The sequence below is a fragment of the Patagioenas fasciata genome, chromosome 3, assembly GCF_037038585.1.
Source record: "Patagioenas fasciata isolate bPatFas1 chromosome 3, bPatFas1.hap1, whole genome shotgun sequence".
NCBI lineage: Eukaryota > Metazoa > Chordata > Aves > Columbiformes > Columbidae > Patagioenas > Patagioenas fasciata.
In genome coordinates this window covers 18,855,885-18,870,492 of record NC_092522.1, presented here as the reverse complement: position 1 = coordinate 18,870,492, position 14,608 = coordinate 18,855,885, and the positions used below count along the sequence as shown (strand labels likewise).

Here is a 14,608-nt window from a genome sequence, read left to right as displayed (position 1 = left end):
ACATTTATCTTGTACTTCTGAAAAAGCTGTGAATCAGCCACCAATACAATGGTACTGCAAGACTGATTTTAAGTTTAGGCAAGGACCAAGAGAGATGTACAATGATTATGCTAATATTCTTCCTTCAAGCTAGCAAAGGACTGCTGGTTCTAATCTGTTGCCTAGCACAGACAAGCCTCTTGATCTCTCAGTGATTATGTGTACATGATTTCTCCATATGCTGCAAAACATGTATTTTCCCCCTTCTTCCATCACAATTTACATAAAGCATACCAAAATATAAACATGTGCACAAATCAGGAAAGCATTCCATGGCCTCCAGTATTTTCAGGTATTTCATGAATCTATCAATCCCAGTTGGTGGCAGCTGCAGGTAACAAACACCTTCAAAAATTAAGCCAAACCAAGAATGGAAAAAAGATGTATTTTTAAGATTTTAAGCCTCACGTTGCTGAAGGCAACCCAAAGTATAGGTGTAAAAAACACCTTATTATTAAAGTATAGTATTTCATGTTACTTACAGGTGTATGTGTGTGCATGTATATACACATACTGTATTTTACATTTGTGGAATTTCTTCAAACTCTGGAAAATTGTATGAAAGAATCTGGATAGCAATGGCTATTAGGAGAGGGAATGGAAGCAGAACCTACTGTCATCAGCAAATTACTGAATCATGGAAAACAATGAACTTCTGGCTCCACTGCAGCTATCAGGGAGTTGCCTTTTAAAAAGGTTTCAAATAAATGTACAATGTCAGCTTGCATCAATCGCAGATAAAAGGCTCTCAGAACAGACATACAGGTTAAGTAAAACAGAGCATCAACCATCTGGGTGTATGACATGATATAAACTACCTCTAGATGAGTCATCATTACCTTCCCTCAAAAAGAGCATATCATACTTCTAGCTTGGATTAACAGATAAAAGCACATATGGTGCTCACTTCCTGGCTGTCTTGAGTTTGCATTGCCTTGATCCAACGAGGATGAAAAAGGACAACTTCACTGATATTTAGCATGAATTTTTACCTGTACCTAGCACACCAAAATAAAAAAAAGCAAACCCCTTATCTCCCAGCACTACACAAAACGTGTTTCTTACCTACATCCCATGCATTGACACAGATCTATTGATGTATTTACTGATATGTAACTTCTGCATAAACCACAGTTGATCTCATTCTGACAGCTATGAAGTAAACAGACAACTAGCCAACAAAATCAACGATCTTCCCCAACATGCGTGATTTTTTAGTCTACCAGGAAGCTTTCTAGCTATGAACCTGAAGTAAATTATATATCAGAAAGCAACTCTTAATAGACTGTTACAACCAGCATGCTAGGGTAAAAACCTGAGAATATATTAAGTATTAATAACAATCATCCTAAGTGCTTAACAGGTGATCAGCTGTAGTGTTTGCAAACCAAGAAATGCTACAGAAAATCTGTTAAAACAATAAGTTCCACAAAAGGACAGTGGCATCTAGAATACTTTAAAACACTGCCTTCTTGACCTGTATCTTTCCCATGCATTGATTACAGTGCTCAACTATATTAAGGAAAAATAAATGCACTTAATGTAACGACCAAGAATCTTTGTCTGTTGTGGTTTAACCTTCTTTACCCAGATTCCATAATATTACTGTTACACAGGTTACAGTAACCTCCTATAAAAAGAAATTTTTTTTATTCAGTAAGTAGGCATAGACTGAGCAGGTCTGATAGCAAGTGATATTGTGGTGGTATTAGGAGACATCACAACACATAATGGCTAAAGAAGGATGAATGGAGAATTTTTCTAAGGGATAAGAAAACAGAATGGAATAAATCACAGCAGTACTTACAGTAGAATAGGAAAGACAAGTTATGAGAACACGGCTGAACCATGTAAAAACACATGTTCATGTACTAAAATATATCCTGCGGAACTGTTAAATTTCCAACCTGTGCTAACTCATCAAATGGGTCTCAAGAACACTGAGTCTGTCAAAGACAGAACATTACATTATGTGTATTTATTTTTCCTGAATACAGTTGATTGTTGTAATCAATGCATGGGAAAAACAGAGGTGGAGACTAATTTTGAAGCTATATAGATGCTATTAACATCTTCTGCAACATTCAAAGACATTAAAATTGTAGCTATCTATGAAGATCCTTACGGTGATATTTAATGTTTTAATTTTTAATTAAATTTTATAATAATTTATACATATTTTAAATTTTATAATAATTTATACATGTGAAGACAATTCAACATTATTTCAAAAGCTGATCACTGATACTTGCTATCGTTATCTGTAAACACTCATTTCACAGTCCTTACCACCACAAACACCTACACTTCCAAGAGAAATATTCCCCTATAGTGTATTGCTTGCACACTGAAACTACGAAAGTCTAACTCTAGAGATTTTAAATGTGATGTAGACGCTTAACTACATTTAAATACTGCAATTTAACATTTAACACAATATCCAGCTCCACATCAAAATGTAAAAAACCTACGAACATCTGACCACACACAGAGAAGAAACAGTATGAAGGAAAAGATAGTATATTTTAAATGTGTGCAATCAAAACAACAGAAAAAGCACAGGTCTTCATATTTAATTTCCTTTAAAAAAGAATAGAGAATTCATTTAACAAGCAGTAAACTTTTTCTGAAAATAAGGAATAAATTAAGAGTTGAGAGTTTTTCTTAAAATTCATTATTCAAATATGTTGTCTGATGATCACATTCATTTTCTCTTAAAAGCACATACCACAGTCTGAAGGCATTGGTGCAGCAGCAACAGAAAAAGTAACAGAAGTTTCAGAATTTGGGAATAAGAACCGTTCTCTTTCAAAGAGGGAATCTCCTTCCAAGGAGGGTTCTGGGAGATCCTCTATGGTCATCTTCTAGAAAGCCACTTTAGGAGGAAAAAAAATAAATAACCTCATTAGAAATACTTTGGAACAGTCCTATCGGAGTAAGATACAATGTGCAATGAGACTAAAATATTTTCTTTTTGCAAACATAAAATAATACTATTGTATTCTTACAAACAAAGGAAGTTGATTAGTAAATTTAGCAGAGTATGGTGTTAAGGATAGCCAGCTTCTAGTTCTGACTTGGTCACTAAACTTGCATGTTATTAATGGAAAACATTATATTTCTCCCCAGTTTACCACTTGAGCAGTCATGAAAATAGTAATGCTATAATTAGCAAGGACACAGTGATGATAAATAGATTGTTACATTTTATAGCTTTATGAAAACGTGAAGCTCAAGTACCCTTCCTCATACTCTGCATGTATATTCCTTTCCTTCACCATGAGGAAGCACAAGCTACCAGCTACCGCCTTCTACTCTTTTAAAGTTCTCACCACTTTAATCTTCCCACACAAAGCTGCAGACAATTCATCACCGAGTGATTCACTCCTGGACTCTCAATTCCATATCAGCTCCTTTCCCAGCTTCTCCCTTCTATGTTTTAAAATAGCACACTTACCACAGTGTTGTAACCTCCACCCTGATGTTGTTTCCAGACAACTTTTCCTGCCTTAGCGCAATCTAGGAGACAGAAGAAAGATTAAATGGCTGTACAAAGTCATACTGACATTTTCCTAACAACCAGGTCAAGTCACATTCTAGTTATGGTTCACTTACTAAGGCCAGATTAGAGCTGGTTACCACTTGCAAGACATCTAGTCAGGCAAATTCAGTAACAAATAATAAAAACATTATTCTTAATAGAAACAGGCATTATTGTCCTATCAGAGACTATAGCTTACAATTGAAAAACTGGAATTCTGCATCTTGAATTTTCATGGTTAAATACTCAGGGTAAAAGCAATGCTTCTACTAGACAACCTACATTTTTATTCTGGAGATTGCTATATAGCGCTCTCTACTCAGGAATTTGTTTAGCCAGTTCGCTTGACAGAAATAATTCATGGAGCTTTAAGGTATATTTGGTTTTATTATCTTTAACCTATACACATGAGTAAACAGGCAAAAGAAAAAGTAGTCTGTAGTAGACTTATAAGCAGACTCATTTTGGGGGTTATATCCTACACACAAGCAGCTAAGCGAATAGATTTACTCTAACATTTCCCCAAATAAGTTTATCACACTATTTGGGAATGATTTTAACAGCGGATTACAGATGCTAAACTTCAAGTAAATAAATGAAAGCCTTCTCTTCTTGGACACCATGAACAGTTCACCCTATCCTCAACTTGGAAAAGAGATCCAGATGAAAACTGCTCATTTTTCTCCAACTAGTTTATTTCTTCAGTCTTATGCAACTGTATAAATGCATGTGCTGGCACACCACTAAGATCAAGAAAGAGGCCATTGGGAAGGGCAGGACTATTTCTTCCCACAGCATTATCAAATTGCTTCAGCTTAAGCATTCTTAGATTCAACAAGGCCAAAAATATTACTAATTATTTCAATTATTATTTTCATCCAGTAAGGAGAAATTAGAGTTTACATTTTGAATGGCTTTATAGTCATCATAAATACGACAGCAACAACTTTCTCATATGAGGGACTAGAAAGTCCCTTAAGCTCCAAGTCACTAAATCTCTTTGGCAGGGCAAGAGAAATACATTTGCTGCCTTCTGGTATTTGTTCAGAGGCTATGGCAAAACAAAACAGAGCAAAGCTTTGTAAAATGCATGAATCCACAACAGTTTTGCACAGGTAGCACATCAGACACTCTCACGAAATGCACAAAGGAACAAGTAATGTGCATGAATGTAGAAGAGATGACAGCTGAACCTGTTAAGTCAGAAAAAGACAGGAAAGCAATTGTAAGCTTTTTAAACAGTGCTGCCAGTGCAACAGTGAGGAAACAAAAGAAACACCATGAAAAGTAGCCAGATCTGATTAAGCCAATGGTAACAGGAAGAGGTGAGATTTGTAAAGTACAATAACAAAAGCTGCAACAACTAGAAATCAACACAGACATTTGAAAATTAATACAAAAAAACTTTGTTTATTGCACACAGAAAAGCAGATTGAACAGAAGAGAATACGTGCATTTGCAAGTATCCAGGGCACCTCTTACTCTAAGGGGCCAGAGGGGAGAATACAACCTGTCATATGAGTGAAAAGAATTCAGCACGCAAGCTACCAAAGCAAAGCAGGCAGGGAAACAAGCCCTGTCATCGGGCTGGTGACATGAAGACCCAAATGCTACAATGCATGTGCCCACCCAACACTGTAAAGAGTGACTTCCCAGGTTCACACCAGTGGCAACACCTCCTGGCCCAAGCATGCACATCCCTCCACCAAAGGATTTTAATTTGGATCCAGAAATAATATTACCATGTCATGACACAGTACTGAACCGTGAAATGTCAAGGCAACATGCTGTGCACCCATGACAACCTCCAGAGCCTGCTAGCTCAGGCACAAGAACATCACAACCAGTTAATGTCACACACGCATACCTAGAAAGGCAAAAGGAAAGTAAAAGGTTGAAAACTATTCCAAAGGAAGGGAAAAAAAACATCATCCTCGAAGTAATGTCTGTTCTGAGCATAAAAAAAACTGCCTGAGGTACTAATAATATCCAAGGTATGTGGACTCCGGTGGGATGTCCTGGTGAAACAGAATGGAAGGTCTTCCAGAAGAGCAGTGATTTCCCTGCATTAGTAGGAGAAGTTTAGACAAACAGCATGAAATGGTTAGAGATACTAAATGAAAGGACAGAAATCTCCTGTTTGCAGTACTGCCAAACTACCACTGAAAGCAGTTTAGCACAGCACAGGGTACCATGCTTACCGTTTGACAGCCATACGTTCTTCTAACTGAACTCAATCTGAAAATGAAAAATATAAATATCATTGGAAAAAATAAAACAGAACTTGAAGAAGTCATCAAATATGCATGCACTTATGCTGGCAAGATTGAAGAGTAACTACAGGATTCCTGACATCCACACATTACAGAGAGCTACCACTGCATATATATATTTAAAAAAAAAATAGTTGTATAATACAGGATCCAACTTGTTCCTGTGCTCCAGATTCTGCAATATGTGTTACAGCACAAAGTTTTCCTGCAAGTGCTATAAATGCTAAAGCACTTCAAGGTATTAAATACAATTGCACTGGGGCTCTGACAGCAGAAGTTGTCATGAACGTGATGTTATTTTTGACAATAAGCACATATAATGGACTACTTATTGTGTACTTATATGCGTTCAAGAACTAAAGCTAAGTTCAGAAAGCAAGACTCCTGCACATACACTATCTGCTGGCTCTATAAAATTTACAGCAGAACGGCAGACACATTACGTGTGTACACGTACACCCCAGATTGGCTCTTCAGCTGGCGTGCGGGGCCTCTTGCAACACGGCGCTTGGTCTGGAGAAGCTGCCAGCTTCACAGAGCTTCAGAGCGGGCCGCGCTGTTTCTGCCCCTCCGAGCTTCCCTCGGTAGCTCCCGCAGCAAACGCCGGTCCGGCCCGGCCACGGGCTGGTTATCAGAGCGAACCCTGGGAGCGGAGGTTCCGGCCGCGGCCGCCGACTCGCGGGCCGGAACACCCGGTGATAACCTCACCGAGCCACCAGGCCACCGCACCGCCAAGCCCCGCTCCCGCCCTGCCCCATGCAACCCGGCCCACCGGGCGGCCCCGGGAGCCGCGCGTGTGCCCGCAGCGGCGGGGGCCAGGGCCGGGCTCGGCCCGCCCGCTGCGGCGGCCCCCGCACCACCACCCTGCCCCCACTCCGCACGGAAGCAGGCCGGGAGAGCACCGGGAGGCCGCCGGCTCCCGTCCCGCTCCCCCGCAGAAGGTGCGGAGCCGCGGTCGCCCCCCCAAGCCCTACCTGCTCCTGGCGGGGAGGGGCGCGGCCAGAACCTCCCGCGCCCGCCCGGAGCTGAGGGAACCGAGCGAGGGCCCATCCTCGCGCCCGCCCCTGCGCGGCCTCCGTCCCGCCCCTCTCCGCCCATTCGCCTATCGGCTGCCAGCACCGCCCTCCTCGCCCCGCCCCTCCCCGCCCACCTGCCTATCGGTTGCCAGGACCGCCCGCCTCGCCCCGCCCCGCCCCGCCGCGGGGACTGTCCCCGTGGTGCCGGCGGGCAGCGCGGGCCGGGTCCGGCGGATGCTCGGCCCGAATCGTGGGTGTTCGGGTAATTCCGGAGCGGCGACAGAACAGCGGGAGGGAAAACTGGAAAAACTAGGATAGGAGTGGTGGCTGGGAGAAGAGGGAGAGCAAAGGGAGACGGCGGCTTCTTAACTGATGGTTTCGGGTGCCCGGTATTCGTGGGTGCTTAACACCGTAACGTGTTCCTGCCCGCACAGCTGCGTGAAAGTGACTGGCCGAAGGTCACACGTAATCGCTGCTAGATTTAAGCACCGAACTCAGAATTTTTCATTTCCCAGTGCATTTCACTAACCAGCTGGAGGAACGAAAGTAGCAGCTTCCAAGAAGGCATTTCAGAGGGTGCTTATCCGTTCCGCTAAACCTAATAAGGATCTAAATCCAAAGATCGGTAATCTCTAAGAAACCCGTGCGGTGGTAAACCCATTTTCTTATGGCTTGAGCCCAGGCTACTTGAGGGGAATTTGACCTGGATAAAAACTCAGACAAGTTTTGCTATGTTTTTATGCTCAATGTGGGTCATAATGAGTAAATACAACTAATTTTTAGAACCAGTTTTTTGTTGCTGTTTTTTTCCAGTGATAATATTAATTGTGGAAGGTAGGCAGGGCAAATAATGGGAAGGACAAGTGGAAATTACCTCAAGTGAAGTACTGGAAAAGTCAAGAGCTGTAAGTGCTCTCAGATCACAGAGACTTGAAAACTGAAGGCAGTGGAACATGGAGCTGTGATGGTAAACATGAGACCAGATGGCTAGAGAAAAGCTGAGAGAATTCTTCCATTTCTTAGAAATGTTTCATACTTAGAAAAGGCAAAGAAAAATTGTAATCCAGGAAAATGCAGGCCCGCAATTTTCACCTCCAGGGTACTTTAGAAAGAGTTTGAAGCACAAAGACATGGATGTCAGCGAGATCAAATGTGAGCTTACTATTGGCAGTTGGTATCTGCTTTTTTCAAGATTCTTGATGTTCTGGGAAAGGGAAATATTTTATGGCTGATGCTGAATAATGGACTGTAGTGAAGTGCCTGAAATGGAAACTATTAGCAATTCTGGAGAATTTCAATTGAATTGCAAGTGCAGAGGGAAACAGTGTTGAGTAAGTTAAATGGAAAGTACTGGACTGGGGGAATTTACCAATGACATCCTGGGATATTATTCTTGGAACTTACCTTTTTCATATTTTCCTTTAGAGATTTTGACAGAAGAAACAGCAAACAGATGAGACAAAAAAAAATTGCTATTAAAAAGCAATGAACTAAGAAGTTTGATGTATGGGATCTTCTTATGGAAGTGACGGGAGAAGAGGAAGATGCAATTGTAGTCAACAGTTACACAATGCAAATCATTACCAATACGATGCAATGGCATAAAAAGCAAACACTTATCTTAGGATGCATAGCTGGAGGCTCATGGCAGGGAAGTATTCATGCCAGCAGGTTCTGCCATACCCTTGGGAACCTGCATGCAGTTCTGACCACCCTTTTTCAGCAGGAGGCAGCTAATCTAGCACGTCCAGAGATTATTTGCTAGCACAGTCAAGGAAAAGAAAAATCTGGTTTAGGAGGTTACCAGAACATGGCTTGTTTAATGCAGCAGAATGAAAGCTGAGGCAGGGTAGGGTTGCTATTTGCCATAAACTATGGAAAATGCTCTGTGAATTCAAAGGTAATGTTGAATGTGAGGATAAAACAGTGTGTGAATACTTTCATGCTAGAAAATGAAAACAAGCACCTAACAAAGCATCTTGGGTTCTAGAACATCCTTCTGTTTGGAGAATTAAAGGCAAAAAACCCAAACATTTTAGCTTATAGAGTGAATCTTGTGACTTAGTTCTGCAACCGCAAAGGGTACTGGACACCATTGCCTCAGAAAATTCCTGCCTGTCCTGACTTCCACCCCTGGGCCCTGCAATGGAAATTTTTAAAAAATATGTTTAAACCTCATTCTGTACCTTTCACAATATCTTTTTCAGCACCTCCTACGTGCCAGGATATGAGTCTAAATACAAGCCTGTTCAGCCTATCCTGTCTGACTCATTCAGTGCTGCCATGGGCAGCAGAGTTGCTGAGCACCTGGAGAGCTCAGAACAATGGACTGCAGCAGCTCTGGCAACTTCAGAGGGAAGACGTGGAAACAATGCTTGTGAACAATAAGCTTATTTTAACTAAAATATTATTTCACTTCTTGGACATTACTAACCAGTTCCTTCATCTTCACAAATGTATGTGTCAGAGCAAAGGGATAATTTAAGTGGCTTTGGAAGACACTGCAGCTTTGAGTAGAGAGAGTGAGGATTAGGGCAGCAGAGAGGTTCTGAAAGGGAGCACACTTATATACTACATTCAATGTGGCTTTGGGACAGCAAGCATGTTCAAAAGACCATGGATACTGCAGGAGCTACCCTCAGAGCTGGACGTGGAACAAGGAAGCTGTGCATCCACCCACAATCAGGATATTTCTCTCCTACAAAAAAGGCCACTGGTTACTGTCAGTTTTTCCAGCCCTGCCCATTATTTCCCAAGGAACATGCCACCCTTCTTCCCTCTGAGCTTTAGCCAGTGCCCTGCTGTGTACATTGCCCTTTCCAGTTTCTGCCAGGTGTGCCAGCTTCTCAGATCACATCAACTGCTTCTGGATCCACCGCAAGAGCCACTCGGTTCCTCTCTCATTAGTGCCCCAGCACTGAAAGAGTAAACACCTGCTCTGCACACATGCATCAGGACTCGCAGCTGCCACGCTGCATCTGCCCGTGGGTTTGATGTGGTTTCACGCAGCAGTCAGTGCACAGCATGGTTGGAGAAAGCTCTGCGGGAGGAGCCAGGAGGAATGCCGTGTTTATCTTTGTTCTCAGGGAAACCCCAAGTGATTTAGGTGAGGGAATCCACTGGGAATTAGAAGAGGCACGGGGCTAAATATCTGTTCCCTTTTCTATAGCATCCTGGGATATTTTTCAGGAATATGAGTCACCTGGACCTCATTTCTAGATCTCAAGTCCACGTACCACCTTCCACTAGAAATGACACTGCCTACCTGTTGAGTTGCCAGTCCCTCACCTTGTAGAAACTCACTTTCCTTGAAATTGCAAGCACAAACCTGCTTCCACTTGTGGGAACTGATCCAACCACTGCCTGGGCTAATGAGACTGTCCCCTTTCAATTTTCTAGATTTGCATAACTCTGGAAATCTGTACTTAAAGCTTTATGCTTTTTCACACAATTCTTACTCCTAACTCTTACCTTTTGGCAGTTGCTGTCTTAACCATTGAAAGCAGCAGTGAATGTATTAGTTACAACAGATAGCAAGCTTTTAAATATCCATGGCATTCTTAGCAAAGAGAAACTATGACCAAGTGACCAGAATACATATTCCAAAAATAATAGACAAATGTAAATATATCTCACAAAACTATTGCTGACCTCAAGTGGCATTAAACTCACAATTTTTCTCTACTCCTTTGGATTGTCTTGGGTGTATCAACAACTCTGAGCAAGCAAACACCCAGAACTCTTTAATTTTTTATATATATATTTCTTCTTCTGTTAGTTCCTTTGTAAAGTATTTTTGCTGGAGCACAAAACCAGTTTCCCCTGCCTGTTTTCAACAACTTGTTTCTTCTTGTCCTGCTGCTGTTAAAAAAAAAAAAAAAAGGTTCTGCTTTTGCAAAACAGGTTTTTGAAAACATTGAGTTCATATTTATTGTGTCATGCAATCAGTCTGAAGCAACCTGCTTAGAAGTTAGACATAAAAGAAGAGAAGGCATAAGTTGAGCCTCAGACAGCCAGTTGTGAAAAGTTTATCCTTGACCCAGAGTCAATATGAATTTTGTCTTTCACTTGCACCATCACCACTAATAAAGGCTCTGTATAGACTCACTGGGTTCATTTAATTATTTGCAACCAGATTTCCTTCAAACCCTGCTACTCCTATTCCTTACCGTTGTCAACAGGTTTCCACAGGGGAAACACTATGAAGCTTTGTAAGTGTTTCTGTCAGTGGTTACAGAAAAGAGAGAATCTACTCTATCTCCCAGGACAGCATCAGCTCTGCAGGAGAAGCTGAAATAAAAAGCAGCAATTTCTTATTTACTTAGTGATATCTAGGCCAACAATATGAACAGCTCCCTTGTTATATTCAATTTGCTGATATAAAAGAAGAAAAAGCAGGTTTCTTTCAGAGCAAAATAGCTCTTTAAAGTTGCTGTTATCACTCAAGCGCTTCATAATTCCTCAGCGAGCAGAGTGCACTTTCCTCAGAAATCATCCACCAATACAAACCTTAAATTTTTAAGATCCAGTATGAGCATTTATGCACATTTCTCTTTTAAATCTTGCAACTTCTCTGTTGTGGTTTAGCTCAGCAGGCAGCTAAACTTCTCACACAGCTGTTTGCTCACCCCCGACCTCAGGAGATGGGGAAGAGAATTGGAAAAAAAAATAAAAAGGTATACCTTGTGGGTGAAGACAAAGTTTAATAGGACAGAAAGAGAAAATAATAATAGTAACAACAACAATAATAATAATGATAATTATGATGATGATGATGATAATAATAATAATACTAATAATGATGATGATGATGCAAGTGATTCACAATGCAATTGCTCACCACCCACCAACTGATACTCAGCCAGTTACTGAGCAGCCAGTCTCCTGGCCAGCTTCCCCCAGAATCTATACTGAGCATGACATCACATGGTATGGAATATCCCTCTGGTCAGCCTGGGTCAGCTGTCCTGGCTGTGTCCCCTCCCAGCTCCTTGTGCACCTGGCACTGCCTGAGAAGCTGAAAAGTCCTTGACTACTGAGTGACAACTAAAACATCAGTGTGTTATCAACATTATTCTCATTCTAAATCCAAAACACAGCACTATACCAGCTACTAGGAAGAAAATCAACTCTATCCCAGCTGAAACCAGGGCACTCTCACAAGCAGTCCCTCATTATTATTTACCTTATTTCCATATTTTTTAAACTTATGTTACTGGTTTTACACTGTCATTTCATACAGTTTTAGTCAACTGACTCTTCCTTCATAAGGCTCTAAAATCCATCCCGTGGTTACAGCATTGGCAACACCTCTGAGGGCTGAGTATCACACATCTTCGCCTAGATTCAGGCCTTTTTCTTGCCTTTTCTAAGGCACTTACAGTGCCACTTTCAGACTAGTCTTTGGTTTTTATAATCTATTGTACCAACTATGTCTGATGGGGTTTAAATATTTAAGTTCTTCCCTTCAGGAGCAGTGCATGACCAGGCAGCCCCATCAAAATGACAGTACTGCCAATTTTAACAGTAGGAAGAAAGTATATGAAAGGAAGAGGAAAGGCAATTTATACACAATCCACATGCAAGGAAAAGCCTCCTTTTATCCTTAATTATCTTATATTTGGTGCTTTCATAGGGTCCCTTCCTCAAACACAGTTTTGTGTTCATCTGGTGCACTTGTAAAAATCACTTTAGTTAGCAAGTTTACAGGTAACACCACTTGGGCATCCACTTGAACATGACCAGCTGTTGCCTTTTCAGCCTGTGTTCTGCAAGTGGTAGCATTGTAAACCAAAATACATTACTATAGTAACTGCACTTGGAATGACATCAAAATACAGCTATCCTAAATCACAGATTATAGATTCATCTAATCCCCTTACACTCAAAAATATTTCCCTGTCGTTCACTTCATTGATATTCTCTTTTACCACTGTTTTTTACCTAATTTATCCATTTTGTCTTTATTTTTGTTGCATGACCATGAGCCAAAGCATTTTCCTTAGCATTTTCCACGAAGTAGAGGATTTGGTTTTTCTAAAGCACCTCAGACATTCCAAACAATATATAAATACTTAGTAACAGAAGTATTGATGGGGGAAATACAGTTTCATAAGTGGTTGGAAGCAGTTCCTGCGCTGTCACATAAGCTAAAAAATTGGACAGAACATTAAATAATCATGTTGCATATACATGTGAACTGCAATTACAGTTAGGATAAAACAGGTGCCTATTAAAAACATGTTTTCCATGACCATGATTCTCTAGTTAATAGTAAATAAATAATAAACTTACTACTGTTTTAATATTAATATTTAAAATAATAAAAGACTATATAATAAATAAGCATAAACCAGGATTTTGCATTTTTTAACCATGCATGTATTTCCTGGAAGATATTAACACATGGCCTGACAATAACAAAAAAAAAAAAAGTGACATGAATGGATAATCAAAGGAAAAAAGTAAAGAAAAATGACTTCCCAAATACAACAAATAACTCACATGGAGTTAATTGTCAAAATTCCCAGTGCTAACAAAGGAACTCTTGGAGCTGCTTTTCAAAGGAATGTCTGATGATATTTTATAGCCAAAGATGTCTCTTAACTTCCACTGTAACCAAAATAGGTGCACTAAGGCTCACTGCTTGGTTTACTGTGTTTTCCTTGACTTACGAAGGAGGGCTACAGCATCCTGACTGTGAAGCAGCTGCCTAAATCTGCTCCATTTCTCCACTTTGAACATACTAGATATGTGCTTAAAAGGGAATGGAAAAAGAGCTGGGACCATTGTGTAGAAACCACATCACAGTGAGACCCAGAAGCAGCCAGAGAGTGAGCTACATGACTTGCAAGAAGCAGAGCCAAGAAGTAATTACCTGATACCTTCCAGAAAAGCTTTGAAGGAAATTACTATGCCATCATGTATATTAAGTACAATTTCTGTGTTCCAGAAAATTATTTTAGAGAAAGCACGTCGTTTTAAAAATTTTGCTGGGAATCACTGACATGCCCTGTCCCTGGTAAAACACTGTCCTGGTTTTGTTAAAACCAAGTTTCTCTTTTAGTGAATTTGCCTGTCAGCTAAAGCCTTCATATTAGCTGCATTTTCCTGGAGAACCAGATACATGTTTTGGTAAACATAGCAATGGAATGCAAAGTTATTGATAAGCATGGATGGACATCTCGTGAGAGGGGCAACGAGAAACAGGTGACCAAGAAACTGACCAACTGAGTATAACATCCCATTCACGTGAATACTTCATATAAAAGTGGGAGATCAAGAGGATCTCGTCCCTTTTTCCTTATGGCTGACATTAGGAGAGGACCTTGTGGGCCTTCCCTGCGAACTGAGGCCCAGTGACAGACTGAATCCAGCTCCGGTTGGCTGCAGAGTCCAATCCAGGACTTTGGGTGCTGGCTCTGCAGTTGCTGGGACTTTCAAGATTGGTTTTGTGTATTTTGTATTATTTTCTCTATTCTCATCAGTAGCATTAGTAAAACATTTTTAATTTTTCCAACTCTCTTCTCTCTGTCCTTCTTTCCCTCCTGATTGTCTGTCCCTAGTGGGAAGGGGGGAGAGGGGGGGCTAAAGGGGGAAGAGGAAGGGAGAGGGGGTTAGCAACACATCTACCACGGTTTTATAGTCACCCCACAATCAAAACCCTCAGCAAACACAATAATCTTATTGCCCCCATTGAACATAAAAAGAGATTTCAACAACAAGGCTACAGAGAATAA

At 40.9% G+C, this 14,608-nt stretch overlaps 1 long non-coding RNA gene and 1 pseudogene across 1 annotated transcript; one reads left to right on the top strand and one right to left on the bottom strand.

Moving 5' to 3' along the window:
* LOC136099480 (CAP-Gly domain-containing linker protein 4-like) overlaps nucleotides 1–6,952 on the bottom strand; it is a 32,273-nt pseudogene extending 25,321 nt beyond the window's left edge.
* An 89-nt stretch (nucleotides 6,953–7,041) lies between these two features.
* Nucleotides 7,042–10,120, top strand: LOC139827515 (uncharacterized). The gene is made up of 3 exons (XR_011738163.1): nucleotides 7,042–7,131; nucleotides 7,683–7,836; nucleotides 9,077–10,120. It is a non-coding gene; the product is annotated as an uncharacterized lncRNA (long non-coding RNA).
* The last annotated feature ends 4,488 nt before the right edge of the window (nucleotides 10,121–14,608 follow it).